The sequence below is a fragment of the Elephantulus edwardii genome, unplaced genomic scaffold (genome assembly GCF_000299155.1).
Source record: "Elephantulus edwardii isolate Elephantulus edwardi_28Jun2011 unplaced genomic scaffold, EleEdw1.0 scaffold00026, whole genome shotgun sequence".
Classification (NCBI taxonomy): Eukaryota; Metazoa; Chordata; class Mammalia; order Macroscelidea; family Macroscelididae; genus Elephantulus; species Elephantulus edwardii.
The window spans coordinates 3,606,863-3,614,769 of NW_006399776.1; the positions used below are offsets into that span (position 1 = coordinate 3,606,863).

General features: G+C 40.6%; 1 protein-coding gene and 1 pseudogene across 1 annotated transcript in view; one reads left to right on the plus strand and one right to left on the minus strand.

The window, feature by feature from the left end:
- Positions 1 to 7,907, plus strand: part of LOC102864537 (E3 ubiquitin-protein ligase UBR1-like) — a 215,554-nt gene that overhangs the window by 27,166 nt on the left and 180,481 nt on the right. The gene's annotated exons all lie outside the window — the stretch shown is intronic.
- LOC102847140 lies at positions 6,616 to 7,626 on the minus strand (annotated as a pseudogene).

Consider the following 7,907-nt stretch of genomic DNA (forward strand, 5'->3'; position numbering starts at 1 on the left):
AAAAAAAAAAAAAAGAATCTGATTGACTACATCTGTGAAAAGAATTTTTTGCCGCAGCTCAATAGCAGCAGTCAAAAATAGGCCAGGTGCTGACTGTGGAACACACCAACAGTTCCTCCTGTACAAGTTCAAACTGATGCGGAACAAAATGAAAACAAGTTCACAAGAGCCAAAAAATAACCTTACAGCTATCCCACTTGAATTTAAAAATCATCTTCAGAATAAGTTTGAGGCTTTGAACACTACTGATCAAAGACCAGATGAGTTATTTGATGACATGAAAGATATCATTCATGAAAAGAGCAGGAGGCTGTTACAAAGATAGAGGAGGAATAAAAGACGAAAATGAATATCAGATTGCATTAGAGCATCAAGAAGCCAAAACAATGGGAAGAGATGCCGAAGTGAAAAAGATGAACAGAAGATTTCAAAGGGCAGCTCAAGAAGGAAAAGCAAAGTATTCTGATGGCATGTGCAAAGACCTGGAGTTGGAGAACAAAAAGGGAAGAACTCACTCGAGATATCTCTCTCTCTCTTTTGTTATTGGTGAGAAAAATTTGTGTTTAGAATTAGCCAGCTTGACACATCTTACATGACCCCAATTTTGTTGGCAACATCCAAAGCATCATAGTCAGGAGCAAGTCAAACATAGGCCTTCTTCTCTCCATCAAGGTGTTGATCTTGGCCACAACATTGTCATAGAGCTTCTTTACAGCTTGTTTGATTTGGTGTTTGTTGACTTTGACATCCACAGTCAACACAAGTGTGTTGTTACCATCTATCTTTTTCATGGCTGATTCAGTGGTCAGGGGAAATTTGATGATGGCATAGTAGTCACGCTTATATCTCCGGTGGAAGGGGGAGGTTGGTGCTTCCTGGGATATTTGGGCTGCCTTCTGAGGCCACCAGAAAGTGGGTGATGTGCAGATCTTTCTTATTTTGTGGCTGTGGATGCCCTTCAGGACTGCCTTCCTGGCTTTTAATGCCTTTGCTATGGCTTCAGTTTTGGAAAGGGTGGGGGCTTCCTTCTTCACCTTTGGTGCTATCTTCATAGAAAGATTCGCTTGGCATTTCTCAAGTTGAAAGAACTGAAAAACAAATTCAAGCCTCAAGTTACAATACTGCCAGATACTAAGGGCAAAATCTTGAATGATCCAGTAAGCATCAAAAGAAGATAGAGAGAATACAAAGTCACTGTACCAGGATTGGTTAACATGGAAATATTTCCAGAAGTAGCATATGATAAAGAGTCAGTGGTGATGCGGGAAGATATTCAAACTGTATTAAAGGAATCGTAAAATAAATAAGGCCTCAGGAATCGATGAGATACTAATTGACATGCTTCAACTAACAGTTGAAGCTGTGGATGTGCTCACCAGCCTATGCCAGAAATTTGGAAGACAGCTACCTGGCTGACTGATTGGAAGAAATCCACATTTGTTCCCATTCCCAAGAAATATGATCTAATAGAATTTGGAAATTATGAAACAGTGTTTTTTTTTCTGTATTTTATTAATTTTCATAAACATATACAGAGATTTTGGGTTTCCATTCATTCATTGTTGCACTATTCTCTCTACCCTCCTCCCAGTTTGTTCTTGTCCAAATGCCACAGTGCTTGTCAAAGCCAGTTCTGATTAATCTTCTTTGTCAGTGTGTCCTTTGCCATTCCCTATCACTCCTCCCTGAGAGAGACTTCACCCTGAGTCATAAGGAAAAGGGGATGGCGTATTCTCTTAGCTACTTCCTGCTGAAAAGGGACGCTGTGGGTTTCAGGGTGAAGATCTTCTCTCACTACTCTAAAGGGCCCCTTTGGCAGTAGGAAACACATAGACTATTATGGAGATTGATTTTGGAATTTAGATGCACTCTTATTGATTGTGCTGGGCCGTACATGTTCATATCCTTGAAGATGTATCATGGGGGTGTTGCAACCTAGAAGACACAAATTTGACTAACAAGTTATAAGTACATGAGTCCAAAAATTATGGAAAAGTAAAAGAAAAGATTCTTTCATTGTTTTACAAACCCTCCCCCAGGTCCCCTCCACCATGTAGCCCTCGCTCTAGTCTCCTGTGATGACAGAAATACCTAGTTATATATCTCTTTTAAACAGTTTTCTCCCTCCTCTGTTTCAGTGCAGTATACATTATTGAACCCATCTTACTCAGTCTCTCCCCAACCCCAAGGACAGTCCCATTCTACAACAGTGGCATCATGTAATATTTGTCCTTTTGTGACTGGGATATTTCACTCAGCATAAGAAACAGTGTTACTAATAACACAAAATGTTACTAAAGGTCATCCAAAGAACGGTACATAGACTGTGAACTGTCAGAAGTTCAAACTAGTTTTAGAAGAGACCATGGCATCAGGGATATCAATCCTGATGTCTGATGGGTCCTGTCTAAAAGCAGAGAATACCAGAAGAATGTGTATCCATGTTTTATTGTCTACTCCAAGGCATTTGACTGTGTGAATCATAACACATTATGGCCAACATTGGGAAGAATAGGATTCCCAAAACACTGAATTGTGCTCATACAAAAATCTGTACCTAGACCAATAATCTGTTGTCTAAATGGAACGAGAAAACATCACATAGTTTAAATTAGGAAGGGTGTGTATGAGGGATGTATCCATACCTGTTCAATCTGTATGCTGAGCAAATCATTCAAGGAGCTGGATTCTATGAAGAAGAATATGACATCAAGATCAGAGGAAGACTTAACAACCAACGTTATGTAGATGACATAACCTCGTTACTTGTTGAAAGGGAGAACTTAAAACTTTTGCTACAGAGGATCAAAGACTACAGCCTTCAATATGAATTGCATCTCAACATCAGGAAGACAAAAATCCTCACCACTGGTCCAATAAAAAAAACATTATGATAGAAGAAGAAGAAATTATTGAAATGGTCAATTATTTCATCTTAATTGGACCTATAACCAACATCCTTGGCACCAGCAGCCAGGAGATTAAGAGATGTATTGCAAGACTCTCCAAAGTCTTGAAGAGCAACAGTGTCAGTTTAAAGTCTAAGGTGCCCCAGTTTCAAGCCACATTTTTCCATTCACTTGCTATGATCCTGAGAGCTGGGCAGTGAAGAAAGATGACAGAAGAGTCTATGCCTTTGAATTGTAGTGCTGAAGTTGTTGTTAGGTGCCATTGAGTCAAATAAGACTCATAGTGACCCTACGAGCAAGAGTTGAACCCTGTTCTTTCCTGTGCCATCTTCAGACTTCCTGACACACAAGAGCCCATTGAAGCAGTCACCATGTCAGTCCACCTGGTTGAGGGTCTGTCTTCCTCTCCTTCATTGATGCTCCACTCTTCCCAGCATCATGTCCTTCTCCAAGGAATAGCCCTTCCTAGCAACATGCCCAAAGTATGTGAGGCAAAGCCTCATTATTCTTGCCTCCAAAGAGCACTCTCTCCAGGACATAACTGTTTACTATCTTGGCTATCCAAGGGATGTTCAGTGCTCTTTTCCATCACCACAGCTCAAAAGCATCAATTCTTTTTCTGTCATCCTTATTCATTGTTCAGCTCTCAGATGCATGGCAAGTAATGGGAAATAATATGGCCTGAATCAGACACACCTTAGTCCTGCAACCGACATCAGTATTTCTCAAGAATCTGGAGAAGTCACTAACTGTAGATTTTAACTCACTGTGTAAGCTCACAGTGTTGGAGAAGAGTACTGAATAGCCCATTGGACTGCCAAGAGAACAAACATATATTTTAGAGAGAGTAAAATCGAAGTGCTCCTTAGAGATGGTGAAGCTTCATCTCACATACTTTGGGCATGTTTTTAGGAGAGGCTATTCTTTGGAGAGAGACATCATTCTTGGAAAAGTGGAAGGTCAGCAAAAGAGAGGAAGACCCTCAGTGGGACTGACTGATACAATGACTATGTGTCAATGGGTTCAAGTGTGTTGGGGATAATAAAGATGTTGCAGGATAGGACAGGGTTCAAATCATAGGGTAGCTATGAGTTGTATGCAATTTGATGGCACCTAGAAGCAACAAAACCTATATGCAAACCAAGAAGTAGTTGTCCGAACAGAACAAGGGAGTACTACATGGTTTAAAATCAGGAAAGGTGTCAGGTTTACATCCCTTCCCCATATCTTTTTAACCTATATACTAAGGAAGGAATTCAAGAAGCTGGATGGGAGGAAGACTCCTCAATAACCATGTTTTGCGGATGACACATCCTTGCTTGCAGAAAATGAAAAATACTTGAAGCACTTACTGCAGAAGATCAAAGACTATATCCTCCAATATGGATTATCTGTCCACATCAGGGGAACAAAAATCCTCCTGACTGGAACAATAGGTATCATCATGATAGATCGAGAAAATATTAAAGTTGGCAAGGATTTAATTTTATTTGGCCTTACAGTCAACACTGATGATAGCAGCAGCAAGAAATCAAAAGACATGGGTGGAGGGAGGGGAAGGTAAAGAAAATGAGAAAGATGCAGTATAACTTGAATCAGGTGCACCTCAGTCCTTATACATCATTGTTCCTCATTAATAGATTATGTGTTGGGGTTTGTGTATGTGTGTGGTGTTGTTGTTTTATACAGTATAAAATAAGGAGTGTGTGTCACGAGAAACAAAAATTGATACTTTTGAATTGTAGTATTGGAAAAGTATTCAGTATTTCATGGACTGCCAACAGAACAAACAAATCTGTCTTGGAGGAAGTACAACCATGGTACTACTTAGAGGCAAGGAAGTTAAAACTTCATCTCACATACTTTGGGCCTGTTATCATGAGAGTCTAGTCGTTCAAAAATGACATCATGTTGGGAAAGGTAGACAGAGAAAGAGAGGAAGACCTTCAAAGAGATGGATTGATACAGTAATGCAACAATGGGTTCTAGCGTGGCAGAGATTGTAAAGATGGTCCATGATAGAGCAAGTTTCCAGCCTGTTGTTCATAAAATTGCTATAAAGGTGTAGTCGAATGATGTTACCTGAAAAAACAGTAGTTCCTGGGAGCTCTGGTGGCTTAGTCAGTAATGAGTTGCATTGCTCATAAAAAGCCTGCACTTCTCTAGGGATTTGAATGTATCATTGACTACATGGGAGAAGAATGGACAGTTTCTTCCTTCTGAGATTTACAGCCTCCGAAACTCAATGGAGGGCTGCTTTGATTATCTAGAGTCACCAAAGCTGCCAGTGGCACCCCACCCCATCCCCATCTGAAGCCAGAAGTCTCACCGGGTTTGGAAGGTTGCCTTGAGTCCTAACTGACTGACTTGATGGCAATGAGTTTGAATTTTTTGTTTTGAGCAGTCCATGCTTCAGGGAGCCCTGTTATCACAAAGAGCTAGTATACAGATAGACCAATAGATTACAGCCCATCTGATGGTTCCACAAGACAAAATACATGGCATTCTGCTTTCATACGGATTATAGCTGAGAAAATCTCATTGGACCATTCTGCTGTATCATAATGAGATCGTAATGATTCAGAATTGACTTGGTGCCACCTGACTGATGCAGAGGTGGGATCATCATGTTGATTTTCATGAATCAACTTGACTTTCTTGAATTATTTGGCACAATTGATGTGAGGAAAGTATACAAATGTCAGTATTCATTCTAATGAAATACTACTTATACAGAGAAAATCTAGATATTTGCTTAAAAAAAACTGAAGCATAGCTCTAGAAAGGTTTTCAAAAGTTGAAAGACTCTGTGTGTGGCTTGTGTGTGTGTGTGTTCGTGTGTTCGTTCCAGTGACTTAAGGACTATTGATTTGTTCCTAGTTTCTGGCAATGTAAATAAATAAAATGGCCATAAAATTGAGATTTTTTTCAGTGAAGTTTTCATTTTAGAATGAATGCCTCCAAGTTTGATATCTGGTTGTATCAAGGCAACAGTTTCCTATCTGAGAACTTAATAAGAAACTAAATTTTTGGTTTTTTTGAAACTCAAACATTTTTCTAAAGTGACTATACCCTTTGAATTCCTACCAGCCCCATGTATGAGAATTTTAATTTCTCAGTGTCATGCTGTTGACATTTGACATTACAGGGTTTTGATTTTGTTGTTGTTGCTGGGTTAGAATTAACCCATAGCTGATCCTCCAACGACTTTTTTTTAATCCTACTTGTATTTGTACTTGTACAAATGTTCAGACAGATAAGCAAGGATAATCACTATAATCCCAACTGAAGTCTGTATTAGCTAAAGGTCTTTAGGTTTTGATAAAAGTCACATTTCATTGACTATAATTGTGATATTAAATGAATGCAGAAACTAACTTTAGACTCACAGCTGACTTTCCAATGTGTTTTCTGGAAGCATAAAGTCACATGTGAAGTGCTTCCTTTGGGTTAGGTCAACTACCTGTGGACTATTTGAGCAATTCTTTTTTAAAAAACCCCAAAAACCTAAAACATCTCACCACCATCTTTTTCAAAGTTAGAAATTAGCAGGAATTAAATGGCTATGGGTTATATGACATCAGTTTAGGGTTAGTTACACAATGGGGAAAAATTAAGTCTATTCTCTGTAAGGCAAGTCAGGCATGTTTGGCAGGGATACTCTAAACAAATTAGTAAGGCATACAGAGGGAAGAAAAAGTGATACTCAGACCTTTTCCTCAAGGGTATCACAAGCCAATGGATATGTGACACATCTACTTGGTGGGGTTCAGACTTCAACTTCTTGGATTGTAAAATCCAAAGTTTTACACAGCAGTTGTCAAACCCAGCAGCAAGCAGTTTACTATCTGGGGAAATTTCTGCAGTGTTCAGCAGCTGCTCTGTGTTGTAGAAGGTGTAGAAACAGATGTTGGTGAGTGAAGGAGGCCCGGCCTTGCCTTTCTTGATGCTTTCCTGCAGCATCTCCAGGGCAGCCTCATTTTGCAGAAGAGGGGTGGGCATGTCAGAGGACTCTAGCTGCTGCTCTCACTAGGAGAGGAGCTGCCAGCTAGCATAAAGCTGGTAGTCTGTTCTCTTGGCAGATTGCACATTAAGATGAATATGTAACGAGAAGACTTTGCACAGGGCAATGTTGTCACTTTGGAGGTAATAGACAAGGTAGTTGTAGCTGTCTTCTTGGAGACAGACCACATACTTGTTATCTAGGAATGCACGTGAAGTTGGACAAGATGTCCTGGATGATTTGAGTGTCCTGCAGCTGTTCAATGACCTTCTTCTGGCTGGCATTCTGTAAGAACATCCCATGGAAGTGACTGTAAAAACTCTCCACTGTGCTCTGCGGACTGTTTTGGATCAGACTGTGATAGAGGTAGACAAAAAGAGGATAGAGGAAAGGCATCACTTTGTGGCTGTGCTCGGAATCAGAATCATTGAGGAAATTCCATAGCAGTCCAAACTGTACTTCATATTGTTGGGGCTCTGCCTGGCAAGAGGTTGCAGATACTATGTTGGCACAACTGGACTCTGACTGGACTGTGAGATTAGCTGCCATCTCTTTCAGAAGCTCTGACTGGACTGTGAGATTAGCGGCCATCACTTCAGAAGTCTGTGTTAGTCTCAGTCCTTGTTTGAGTGGACCTTCGGAATCCATGAATTGTCGGTGTTTGAGGTAGCAGGACACTGCCATCTGAATCTGCTCTGTACGTACTCATTTCATGATTGAACATCCCAAGCAGCCCGGGCTTCTCCAGCCGCCGCCGCCCTCAGATTCGGCCGCTTCCTCCTCTGCTGCCTCTGCTTCAGGTCTTCGCTTCAATGTCGATTTAGCCAGGAACCGGCACCCCTCTGCGCTCCATGACTGGCTGTTATGGAGCGGGCTGGCGGGGCAGGGCCACTCGGCACTCAACGCGCCTCCAGCGACTTTTTATTTTATTTTTTTAAATCCAACATACTTTTATTTTTTAAAAATAATTTTAATGAACATTTACAGAGAATTTG